Here is a 13,756-nt window from a genome sequence, read left to right on the forward strand (position 1 = left end):
GCCCACGGCTAACAACCATAATACTCTTTTACACATAAGTTGCATTACTGGGTGCATGAGGCAGTTGTTTTTAATTTGATAAATTACCACATATAATTTCACTGACACTATCATTTCAACAGTGAGCTACTGCTACAACATTCAGCAACTGAACAACAAGAATGTGTGGCAAATTCAGCCTACGGGATGAGGCCTGCCACAGGCAGCCTCCCTGCCACGTTCCTCCCCCAACAGGCCCAGCCCCACATTCCTCCTCAGGCTGGGTCCCAGAACCAAGACAGAAGTGCCCTGCTCCGTGAAACCTTGAAATACATTAAATTAACTTTTCTAAAAGGCCTCTATTCAGTTCAAGTAGGCCCCATAGCCACTTATAGAGAAAAACGAGGTGCTCAGGTCTCGAAAACCTCCTGTGGTATACACAGCCAGTGGGGAGTGGACGGCTGTGAGGAGGTGTCAGAATGGCACTGGGCCGTGGCCAGCTCCAACCAGCCGGGTGGTGCCAGTGTCTGGAGGGAGGAAAGGTACTTCCCCAAGTGCTTAGTTGCTCCTCTTCCTGCTTTTCAGTAGCACCTCCATCAAGAATTAAAAGTCGGTTCACTGGCAAAAACTTCACGTGAAATTGCATGTTTGAGGCCAGTTTGCAACTCCAAACATCGTCACTCGATCCTGTTTTCCTGGCAGGAGCCAGGCTGCCCCTACCAACTGGCACCTGGATACAGGTCTAAGCAGGTGGACTTGAAGTGACATCTTTAAGCCTCCAGAAGAATGAGTAATTTTCTGTCATCTGCCACTCGTGTGCTGCTTGTCAAGGATATGATGGGACAGACAGCTTTTTTATAACCTTACTGATCAATTTGCCACTGGAGTCAGAGGTACCAGAGGAGCATGGTAGCTCCAGGTGACAGTCTTGCAAATGTCATTGTGTCTTGCAGCACTACACCCTAAAAGCACTTTTGTACTGTCCAAATCCCATGCCTGTTTTAGAAGGAAGAGGCAGTGCAGGCAGCAGCAACACTGCTCTTTGGTGACGGTGGCCAGATGAAGGTGGCAGATGCTAAGTAGCACAGTGAGATGTACAACTTGGACTGTCACTGCAAAACCAAGGCACACCAGCTCCAGAAGCCCATGTATCCAAAAAGGACATACATCTCCACACAGTACAGAGAGTGTAGCTGAAGTACAAAGGCAGCTAAACAAAATCCCAGAAAAGGAACTTCTGCAGTATCCCACTCCTCTTAATAAAACAAACACTAACATAATTCAATAAGATATCTTAAAAAACAAAACAAAACAAAACAGTCTAGTCTTCCTCTACTGTGCCATTTAAAGTTGGTTTATTGCTGTCTTAAATTAAGGAAATAGTATCACATTTCAAAGAAGCACCTTTCTGGCATTGCTTATTATTAATAAGCATATACATGGCTTACTAAGGATTCCTCTATACTAGCCCACAGATCACAATACTCCCTAAAAAAAGAACAACAAAAAAAAAGTGTTTATGTATTTTCCCATCTTCTTTATAATGTCAAGAAGAGTTTGTGTATCTCCTGCTTTCTATATTGCAGACTTGCCTGAAAAATTTCCTCAGAGACACAACTGAAAAATAATCAACCAAAAAAACCCCTCCAGTTCCTTATAACAAAATATGGATTTGTATAATGGAGTTGAAAGTATGCCATATGAAGAATACTGAAAATATTTCCCCTTGAAAAACATGGGCAAACTACCACCACCCATCTTTAAAGAAACTCACATGAGCACAATACATGATCAAATTTCTACAGTTTAAAAGCACACTCTTATTTCTGCATTTACATCTCACTGGGTCTAGAATTTGCCAAAAAAGGATTGAAACATAGGGAAACATTGACAGACACATAAAACAGCAATGTTCACTTTCAGCATTTCAATTTTAACTGCAGTTTAGTAAGCACTTCAATAGATACAACTTTGCAGCACCAGTAAACGAGTGGCACAGTTTCACTGTACAAGTTGAGAAAAGAAGCATGAAAATTTGACTTTTCAAAGACTGTATACATTTGTTAACAAAGCTATATCAGGGCTGAGTTACTAACATTGCAGAGAAATACACTAATAGAGGGAGAAAGATGCTAGCAACACATTTCAATTAGTGAATAGTTGAAGCATGTTCAAGTTTCATCTGTCTGGAAGACTGAAACATCAATAAGCATTTTGCTAAGAATCCTGTTGATTTTTCTGCCACTGTATACAGGGCTTAAACACCAAAAAAAAAAAAAAAAAAAAAAAAGCAAATAAATGCAGACCTTTCTAATCATGCCTATAACTGTTAGCAATTAAAATTTCATACAGCCCTCCTCTATCAAACTTCAAATGTATACAGAAATTATATTTAGCAAATTTAATAGATGCAATTTTTTTCCCCTAAATAGGAAGACCTAGGGATATAAGGTAAAATTGTAGAGTTTTTCAAAAGCACCAAGTTGAAGACTTCCCCTCATGAGAGAAAAAAGCACACCTTGGTCAGTGGCAGTCTTGTAGTCATGCTGATACCCACCCTCCTCCAATCTGAGGCAACTAAGTAGTATGAAAAGCCCAACCCTTCCTATGCCTTCTTCATTCTAGCTGAATTTGACAGTAAGAAATCTAAATACAATCTACTTTTTCTAGAAAATATAACTGGACTGCCAGCTCACTTCACAGACTAGAAGTGCCTTTCAGGTCATTCTACTCCCAAAGAATTTGCTTTATTAAGGCAGAAATGAACTTTGCTTTGACTACAAAAAGTTTTTTGTTACAAAACTGTGTGTGTTAAAAGCACAGACATCCAGGGATAATGGGAGGACAGGGAGCCCTCAGGACTGGAAATCATTTTTGCCCGCTGACACCTGACTTCAGGACAATAATTTAGCATCTTTGCCCTTTATTCTCACCAACTTTAAAATTCCTAGTACTAAAGAGCTCACACTATTATCTTCATGTGTGTACAAATGCTTGAGAGGATGGGAATCTAATCTTGGATGTAACTGAATACTGACAGAAAAGCACTGCTTAAAACAGAACATGTCTGGAGTCATTGGAGTATAGAGAACTGTAAAATTAATGCTATAATAGCAAGGAAGTAATCCAATCAAGTAAACCATATTATGGAAATGATATAATCAAAGAATAGTGAGTAAATTGTGACTACCTGAAATCCAAGTTTATTTACTACACATTGCAAATTTACTTACAAATTTTTCAAATGAATTCACTTCTTCAAGCTAAATTTGGAAAGATTCAAAATGCATCAAATTGTCTACCTGTCAGTTCTTGGAACCTGAAGATAATGGTGTATGCTAATCATTGCTTTTAAATACAGATTTAGTCAATTGAGACAAAGCCCACTGATCTGACAAGCAAGCCATCTTCTCTTTAGGCTCATCTGAAACACTTGATTTTACAATTTACAACACCTGATTTACAATTACTTTTAGGCTTATCTGCTTTGGCTGTTTCTCCCATATGGACACTTCAGAATAGTAAATCCAAATAGATTATGAACAACTTGTACTACAAAAGCTACCTTCATGTAACAAACACAGATACTGAAAAGATGAACAATAGCTTTCTGATCAGAGTCAGACTATTTTAAGAGCCACCCAACTCCGGCTTCTCAGACACAGCCTCGATCCAACAGCAGAACTGTTACTCAGTTTCCTTATATTTGGAAAGCCGAGCAAGTATCAAAGAGTAGTGTGTTAATGGCAAAACAACTCTGTAAGGTGAGCTGTACCACAGCTAAGAGTTCAGATACTTGAAACACTAGCTCCCCTAAATTCAATGCTTAACGCACTGCACTGTGATTTATTGCTTACACACATCAAAACAGAACACTGATTAAACTGTAAACTGTATCAGTTTTTGTAACAACTCTCCCCACTGCAAAGAAAAAGACGTACTGTATGTACAGATGCCTTGCTTGGAGTCCACAGCAATAATGGACATGCTATCCCTATCAGCAGAGCTTCAAGTACTAGAGCTTCATATTCAGCTGAACAAACTTCTGCTTTAAGGGGTTCCTACCAGATGCTGCATACATATTTGAAAGTAGATAAGCGCAAACTAACAATGAAGGTTCTCTGTAAAACCACCAACTAAGTATCTCCCCCAGGTAGTCAGCTTTAGAGCTGAGACCTGCTTTGCCTGCTACAGGGAAATGGCAATCAGCAGCAAGTCATGGATCTCTTGAGAGCAGACCCCAGTGACTGATGAGGCCACTGGATCACAAACAGTGAAAAAACAGTGAAAAATTAGGTTTGATCAAGGGACAGGTTTTTTTTATTTTGTTTTATCCCCAGAGGAGAGAGCCTCAATGCATTATGAGAAAAACAACTAGTTAGAGAACAGAGAAAGAATTGTGCTGTTTCTGGCATGTCCTTCCTTCAGCTTTTCTCTGGGGGCCCAACAGTCATACACTGAAAACTCAGAACACAGAACAATGTAAACCCCAAGGGACAGCACATCTCTACTAAGTCATCTATGGCATGGCTTGTGTCACTTGCTCCCCTGATGCAGACACTTAGAAATTTGTCTCAAAATAAACATCTCTGCTCCTAACAGTTATCATGCCTGATGCTGCTCTTGATAATCCCACTGTGTTTTCTTGACCCACTTCATTCTTCCAGACACATTATCCTGTATCCATGTTGCATTTATATCTTGCATATGCTTTCATTTTAAGAGGTGTTATGTGTATAAATGTACCTTAGCAAGGCAAATCTTTGAAACACATACCTGAAGAGAGCAGCAGAACAACACCGAGCAGATGACAACAGAAGTCTTGCTTGGATTCTTGCTCATGAACCGACTTCGAGCTAGGCTGAGAAGCCTAAAATCCACTATTTTGTAGACAATCAAGAGACATAGGAAATGAACAGGAATCTTTCACTGGTAATACCATGCATTTGTTCCAAAGGATTAACTTCATTTCAGTAGCTTCCCAGTTCAACCACTTAAGGGAAGACTTATTTCTTGCATTTTGAATCAAACAAGGACATTTATCTAGTATTCTATATTACTGAGAAATGGCAAGTTGAAACAAAAACAGCTAACACTTTACATTTTGCGCATCTGAATTGTGGTTTTAGCTAAGAAAATGATAGAAACAGAGCAGCATATCTCCTACAAACTTATCAGAGATAAACTTGAATTCCTGGCCATACTGTGGGCTATATGTGTATTACAGACATGGATTATAAAGACAAGGTAGGAAGTTATGGATCTATCACAGACAAGTGTCTTACCATCTACAGCAGCCCTCTAGACTTCAGCTCCTTTCAATATTATTCAAATGTTTCCAATGAGATAATGAAAAAAACCAAACTGAACCCTACTTTTAACACTTTCTGTACGCTAAAGACACTTTCCCTTCTCTGAGCTTTTGTATTCTTCACATATCATACACCCTTCTTTATAATGACAATTTGGAACATTCTTCCCGTTCTGAGTAAATTAGCTTTGAAAAAAAGATACTGTTTGGTACCATTATGCATGCGTGCATACTCAGACCTGAGTATACACACTCACAGCTAAACTTCCCAAAGAAACTAGATGATCAGTCTAAGGGAATGAAATACAATCTTCACGAATGAAAAACCAAATCTGCAAAAACAGCTCTTCATGCTCTGAACACCTCGATCGCTCCTCGGAGAGTCCAAGTCAGGAGTTAAAACTCTACACACCGTGTGCAGTAAATGTACAGTTAAAACAACAGTTGCTTTTGGTCTGTATCCCATCTCTTTGAGCAAACCTCTTTCTGTAGAGCCTTTGGGAAATTAAGAACTACCTTTTAAGATGGGCTCATGGCCAGGCTTTCAAGCACAACAAGTAGAATTCAGGCTAGACCTACTATAGTTATGAAATGCAATCTAATTAAACTATCCTTCCTAATCCAGTAATCTTATGTTACTCCCACCACTGTAAATTAGCATACATGTTATATACTTGTATAAAATAGAGTATATAATTATAAACACACACAGAAGTTTAGAGCAATGCCTCCAACAAAAAGACATGCCAAATACACATCTCCTTCCTTTAGTACGGGCATTGTCATGTGAATATAACCATATGAGGGTTTTATATAATTATAAAACATTACTTGTATTAATGCAATTGGCTGCCATATCTGCAATGTGTTAACTGCAACTGTAACAGAATTTGGTTTTAATAATTATTAAAGCAACAGCTGAAAAAAATCCTAGGTTAAAATGATAATATAAAAGCATGAACCAACTGCACTAAAACTGCTCAATGGAAGCATATTGAGCGGAATAATACTTCAGTTTAGGACCTTAGCATTTTGGAAGAAGTCTGTGCAGTATGGGGATGTGAACTTAACCAGCACATACGATCATGTTTTTCTCTTTTAAGAATTAAATTTAAGATCTGTTCTCTTTAGTGACCAGTGATAAGACCTGAGGGAACGGTGTCAAACTAAGTCAGGAGAGGTTCAGGCTGAATATCAGGAAGAGGTTCTTCACTGAGAGGGTGGTTGCACAGTGGAACAGCCTCCCCAGAGACGCAGTCATGGCACCAAGTCTGCCAGAGCTTAAGAAGTGTTTGGACTGTGCACTTAGTCACATGGTCTGAATTTTTGGTTAGACCTGTGTGGTGCCAGGAGTTGGACTCGATGATCCTTGTGGGTCCTTTCCAACTCGGGATATTCTATGATTCTATATAATCACCATTCCTCATGAGTTCCGAACCTAGACTCAAAAATGTGAGAGAACTGTTCTGCAATTCCTAGGAAACAAATTATATGGTCTATCCCCTCTATTCCTGATGTCTGTTTTCCTGAAGCATTGCATTGAACCAGGGAACTGTTATTGTGCATGTTCACTTGAGGCTGGAAATATCTGCTTTGCTGCTGCACTACTTAGAGTTCTCAACATGAACTCTAAGTTCTCTATACTCACAGGCTAGCACACAAACTGCAACCTGCTTCACCTTAGCACTAGGAAACACTGTAATGGTGTCTCCTGAAGAAAGGAACATGCTATTCCATCAGTACTTGGTTGGTCACAGCTCAAGTCACAAACTGTAAATTCACAATCTGAGATTAGACTTTCTAACACTTGCTTTACCCCTGTAAAATATAAGCCCATTGCCACCAAATTGAAAAGTGAGAAGTACTTCTTCTTGTGCTCACTGAAGACAAGAGATTTTCCATTTATTGAAAGGCACAGGAAAGATTTTGCTGCTAGGTTTCCACAAGCAGTATGTACAAATAAACTATTTTTAATTAGTAAATAGCCTCATCAACACAATCAAGTGGTTTGTAACATATGCATGTCTAGCACCTTTTGCTAGAGGTAAGATAAAACAATACCTTGTTTTGAAGTGCACACTTCACTTCCATCCACCCAGCAGAACACAGGAAGGGGCACAGTGCAGCAGGCATCTCATTACAGCACTAACCTAGATAACAAAGTTACCTGTCAAATGTAGCAGTACAGGTTAACGAAGATATCTGTCAAACACAGCAGTACAAACTCCACAGCTAGGAACTGAAGCTACCTCTGCCCATCCTGTGTACATTTAGGACAAGCCCATACTATGCCTTCACAGTCACGTGCCCATTGCTACTGTTAATTATGCTAAGAGAATTAATATACTGCTAGCAAACCTAACCAAATTACAGAGTTCACCTCACTTTGATGCACTGAGGTATTCTAGCATCTTTTCTTGTGTGTTTCTCAACCTTGCTGCCTGAGCATGCATGATAACAGATTTTCACAGAAGTGTAATAGTCAATGCCAGCTGAAATTAACCCTGCTGTTTAGTCAACAGGGCTGTAGCAGCTCTTTGGACAAGAAACTGTAAGCTAAGATTTCTCTGTAGAAATCTTATCTCAAGAACCATACATTGGCATGGAAGGTATGTCATTAAAGCAACCAAAAAAGAAGGTCTATATTGAAATTCAATCCTCAGCTAAATTCTCTGCTTACACAATCATTAACTAAGTTCTTCTTCACCTCTTAATTTATACAGGTGATTCTGAGCTCCCTGCTAAACATGTAAAATATCCTCTTTGATGGAGGAGGATAAAGCAACAGTGGCACAGAAAAGAATTTCACTTTTGTATGTTGGTAGAAATTTTAGAAACAATTCAAAATTGTCACTGCCTCTCATAACTCTAGTTTTCCTTTAATAGTTAAAGGATCAGAATATGTTTGAGGACAAAAATATCTCCTGATGAAATCTGACATAGTGGCTGAGAAACTTTAGGCACCATATTTAACACAAAGCAATTTGAGAATTTTTCTAATTTGTATTTAATAAAATCCCAGATCTTTCTGATGAGCCCAATATAAATCCTAACACTTGATTTGCTTAAAAAATAAATAAATCAAAACATATTGCAAAAATTGTGGCAGATACATCAACCCAAAAGGTTAACACTAATTAATCTATTGAAAAAGCTATTTAACATCATTTACCACCACCACGGCAAATATGACAGGTTTACAAATTAACATATTGAATGCTTAATGTTAACATCCATGTTCTGTCAGGTCCTCCCGTGACTAATCGAAATGTAGCTTGGATTGCTGTAACTATTAAGTACTCCTGGTAAATAAAATTGCTTTACCCTGGAATTATGGCAGCATGAACACTATCTTAATTATAGCTGTTTTAGAGCCTCATCTATCAATCAGTTATGAGCAACACTTCTAAAGGTTCACGAACAGATATCAATCAGTTATGAGCAACAGGTTCACAAACAGAAGAGTAAAGAACCAGCATCCACCCAATGGACCAATGTCAACATAGTCAGTTGCCTTGCATGTCTCAGAAAGATGTGTTGAGCCTAGACACAATCTCAGACATAAAAAGATGATCAGGAAAGCTGAGTAAATTAAGTGAAACATCATCATTCAGGCTTTGGAAGCCTTACCTGTACACAGGATAAATGGTACCAACAATCACTTCCTCCAGTCACAACCAAACCAACATCTGTGACATTGCACAATGAATTCTCAGTTTGAACTAATACTAGAAAAAACACAAGAGCTATGAAGAAGTTCAGGGGTAGGAGGGTGTTTACATGTGATTGTTCTGGAAAAAAAAATTTGCATTGTTTTCTACCAATATTAATTCTCTTGGAATCCAGTGAAACTTTTCAGTCATAGTGCATAGCACTGTACATGTAGTTACATGCAAATAAAGTGGACTTCTTCTGCATGGGATATGATAATTAAAAAATATCCATTCTCTTGTATTATTGTGGCAAGCATGTTTCTAAGTTACGTTTCCAACTATTGCAATGCAATAACCAGCACAGACTTCAGGCATCATGTCGTTCTGCTAACTTTAAGAGCTGGAAAGATAAAAGTAGATCCCTCTCCCTCATTTCCTAGCCCTAACATCAGTGACTGGGTGTTGATAAGGCCACTGTCAGCATTGTACTTTATTGTTAGTTTAAAAACTACTGCTGTTCCAGTGCTAACCTTCAGTATTCCTCCATGGGATCAGAGTTGCTAATAATAAAAATTATTAAAAGGGAACATTTACTTCTGCAGAAAGCACAGACTGCAGTAACTGTCAAGTTCTGAAAATCAGGATAGAATTGCTATACAAACCAATATGCAGCACAAGATCCTAAGCGTGAGGGCAATACAGAAGGCAAAACTACTTCATTACTTGCTTGTCAAAACTAGAAGCCAAGACAAAGAGATTTGAAGGCACAGGGACAGTGACTGCAGCAAGAGTCTGGATAGCAGGAAAGCATCAAGACTGCAGAGGACTAAGGCTGGACATGCAAACTGCTTCACTTTTATTATCACCTAAGGAGGAAAAGCAGAATGAAGACAGCTGCAAAATTGCATTGAACTCCATCAGGGTAGTGAAGGTCAAACTCGGCAAGAGACAATGCATTCTAATGAATACTTCCTCAGCTCCTGGAAGATTAGATTCAGCACATCTTTAAATCCCACCAATATATTAAGCTGTTCCAAAAAAGAATCTATCACGCATGCAAACTGTAAAAATATCTTATTTGTCTTGGCAGAGTTTGTCATACAAGTTTCTAAAGTCTTAGCATAGGCATCTATAAACACGAAGAAAATAAAAAAATGTAACAGGAACCACCAGTGCAAATAAATGGAGTTAACAGTCAATACTATTCCTATAAGAAAAAACAAAACAAAACAAAACAAAAAGCAAACAAACAAAAACAAACAAACAAAAACTTCAAATTTGTGTTAAGCACATGAGCAGCAAGTTTTCTGCTAATAATGACCAGATCTGCTCATTAACAAGCTAACAAAGCTAGTCATGGATTGTACATTGATAGTAACTGAAAGTCACAGACTTGATACTGGGACATGCATCCTGTGTGCTACTTTAGATAGCACCTCATACTGCAAGCTTCGTGACACTAGACCTAACGCATTTCTGAATGACAGGGTAAACAACTGAGTCTCAATTTACAACAACACTGTCCCATTTGCAAACATTTTTAAGTAATATGGACTGACTAAACCTTTCTCAGGCTTTCTAATACACAGATTTAGGACACTGCAGAAGTTGAAACACTGAGGTTCATGCTTGTGAGGTTAAATTACTATGCCAATTAACATTCCAGTAGTTCCTTTTTCATGACACTAGAACAGATAGTGATCTTGTGCAGGAAAAGTCTTCTGTTTTTTCAGCTGGTGTTTTTTCTCCATTTAAATCACTTAGGCATACTTTACCTATAGATATCACAGTTACAACATAGTGTTACTACCAAAAAGATTTTAAAGAACTTACGAAGTGATCATTTCTAGTACTAAAATGAAAGAGGAATATTTTCCATATTATACATCTGCCAGCAAAATTGATGCCTTGCAAGGATGTGTCTGTAGAAGAGGAAACGAACAATTAATGGATGTGAAGACAGTGAGGACACAACAGCTGGTAATATCCCTTTCAGAGAGAAAATAAACAAAATAAACAAATTCAAGTTGTATGCACAGTGCTCCCAGCTGATAATCTAGCTATAAAATACGCTTTATGTTTGCCAGTTAACAGACTGTGAGGATGGACAGACAGATGGAAGGAAAACATGAGTTAACAGTATAAAGGGCCACACTCTATTGTTGACTGTATTTCTCTTTGACCACGTCCAAACAATTTGAATCTGGAAGACAGCTCACTCAAATTTCACAGGCAGACAGCTATCTACTATTACACATATGGTAAGCATAATCTGCTGTTTCAGCAAACTAGATGTATTTGGTTATTTTAACATTTTTATAAGTTAACATTTTCAACATTTAACACAATCTGCATTCAGGGTGGAACTACATTCAGAAGAGCTATGAAACATACAGTTCTTCTCATATTAAAAAATAATAATAAAAAAATAAAAGTTTAAAAGCATTCCTTCTTCACTACAGCACAGGTCTTCAACTGATAGTTCTTGGTTTAAAAGCAGGCAGCCATGTCAGATCATTAGCAGAAGGTCTACCTGAGGGGTTTCCTGGGTAATTTGCAGCTTGACTGACCTATAAAAAATTATAGGGATATAATTCTGCAGTACCTCGAAGTAATGGGTGTTTGTTCAGTTCAGCACTACTTAATTACTTTTCCTTTAGTTCAAAGTAAAAAGGAAATCATTTATTCTTCAAAACATTTAATGAGCTAATTTAAAATAATTGACTTCAAAAGAAAATATGAAGAAAAATGTGAAATTGTTAATATATTAAAATGTAATAGTAGCAAAAAAGAAAACTTCTCTTTTATAGAAATAGAATAGTTTCCCCCTAAGTCAGGCATGAGCTCTGTAGAAATGCTCATCATGGTTCAGGGAAGCATACCACAAGAAAAGAAATGTCATTAAAGCTTAAAGGATTGACATGTTTATGCTTCACATATGTAGCTATTAGTGACCAAGCCACCCTCACTGAATTCTATTATGCAATCATTAACGGTCATAAAGAAGGGCTAAAAATTATTTCAGGATTCACATGCCTTCTACAAACGCATATTTACAGAGCAGTTTCTTAGTGGACAGGGAGGGGAGCGTAAGCACAAATCCAATGACACCGGTACTCAAGTGTTTCCACACACAGCTGTTGGTATCCTCATCTTACCCTTCATGGTTCTGAAATGAAGGGATGTAAGAAATTTCTTGTTTACATGTAAACTCTTAAAAAGTGAAACTTTCAGATTTTGCAGAAAGGTGAAACAGAGCAAGAAACAAGTCAAGATATTTAAGCAGACTAATTACGTCATTTCATTTGGGATCATCTACAAGTTACTTCCAAAACCAGAGCTCAAGTCCTTGTCATATACTTTCTGTTGTCTACAAAGGGAGAGCTATTTCCTGGTACACCCACACTTCAATCCAAAAGTACATTTACGTTTGCCATTACCATGGAAAAATATTTCCTCACTGGAAAAACAAAGACTAAGCAGCATATAGAGGACTACAGTACCTTGAAATCTAAAAAGCACCTTTTCACATTTTACCAATTAAGTAGCAAATAAAGTATCTATATTGATATTTGTATATTTGGTGAGTAAAAGCATAGATGGTAGAACTTAGTACTTCTGCTAATTTCAAGCTTTCAATAATCACAACTCAGGCTTCAAATCATTCAATAACAACATGCAAAACACAAGAACCCCCCAAAACTCCAAAGAAAACATTTCCCCAAAAAAAAGCCAACCAACCAACCAACAAAAAAAACAAAAAATCAAAGCTGGTGTTAAAAAGTACTCTTTTTGTCTTCTGGTTTCTGAACCCTATGAGACCACATAGGGGAGGGAGCTTAAAGCAAGGCAATGATACAAGCACATAGTTACCTACCGATCTACAGTCAAGTGAAGAGTAGTCAAAATGTAAACTTAAAATTGTGAATTTGCACAATATGAAATTAGAAATTAGTATTCCCAGGCTATATAGTTTTTCAGCCACTAAATATTTGATATTAAGTCCTTCGAGATAATGTCAGACTAGTGTGTACGTTGCATCTTCCCTAACAGCACCTAGCAGTGATGCTGACTGGCCAGGGCAGGATCCAAAAGCTAATATTAAAAGTAAATCCAGAATAAAGAAATGCCTTTAAAGAAATGGGGATCAGACCTAGCCTTTACTTGGCAAACTATATTAAATTTGAAAATCTAATTCTAAATTTGAAACATAATTTACATCCCCAAGTTAAAGCCTTTGTGGTTGTAGCGGGTTTACATGCCAAGGTTTTGGTACTGGGGGCCATAGGGGTGGCTTCTGTGAGAAGAATCCAGAAGCTGCAACATGTTAGGTAAGGGTCCCACCACTGGCCAGAGCCAGGCCAGCAAGCGATGTTGGTTGTGCATCTGTGAGAGCAGATTTGAGAAAGGGAAAAAAAAATGCTGGGGAACAGCAGCTGAGAGAGAGAGAGAGAGGGAGAGAGGAGTGAGAAACAGCCTTGCAGGTGCCAAGGTCAGTGAAGAAGGAGGAGGAGAGGTGCTCCAGGCACGCAGCACAAGTCCCCTGCAGCCTGTGGAGAGGCCCCTGGTGCAGCAGGCTGTCCCCCTGCAGCCCATGGAGTACCACAGTGGAGCAGGGGTCCACGCTGCAGCCCGTGGAGGAGCCCACGCTGGAGCAGGTGGCCCTGCAGTGACAGAGGCTGTGGCCTGTGGAAGACCCCTGCCGGAGCAGATTCGGGGCCAGACCTGTAGCCCGTGGAGAGGAGCCCATGCAAGAGCAGGGGATGTAGGGGGAGCTGCTGCCCGGGGGGGACCCAGGCTGGAGCAGTGTGCT

This window comes from Aythya marila (assembly GCF_965140915.1).
Source record: "Aythya marila genome assembly, chromosome: 9".
NCBI lineage: Eukaryota > Metazoa > Chordata > Aves > Anseriformes > Anatidae > Aythya > Aythya marila.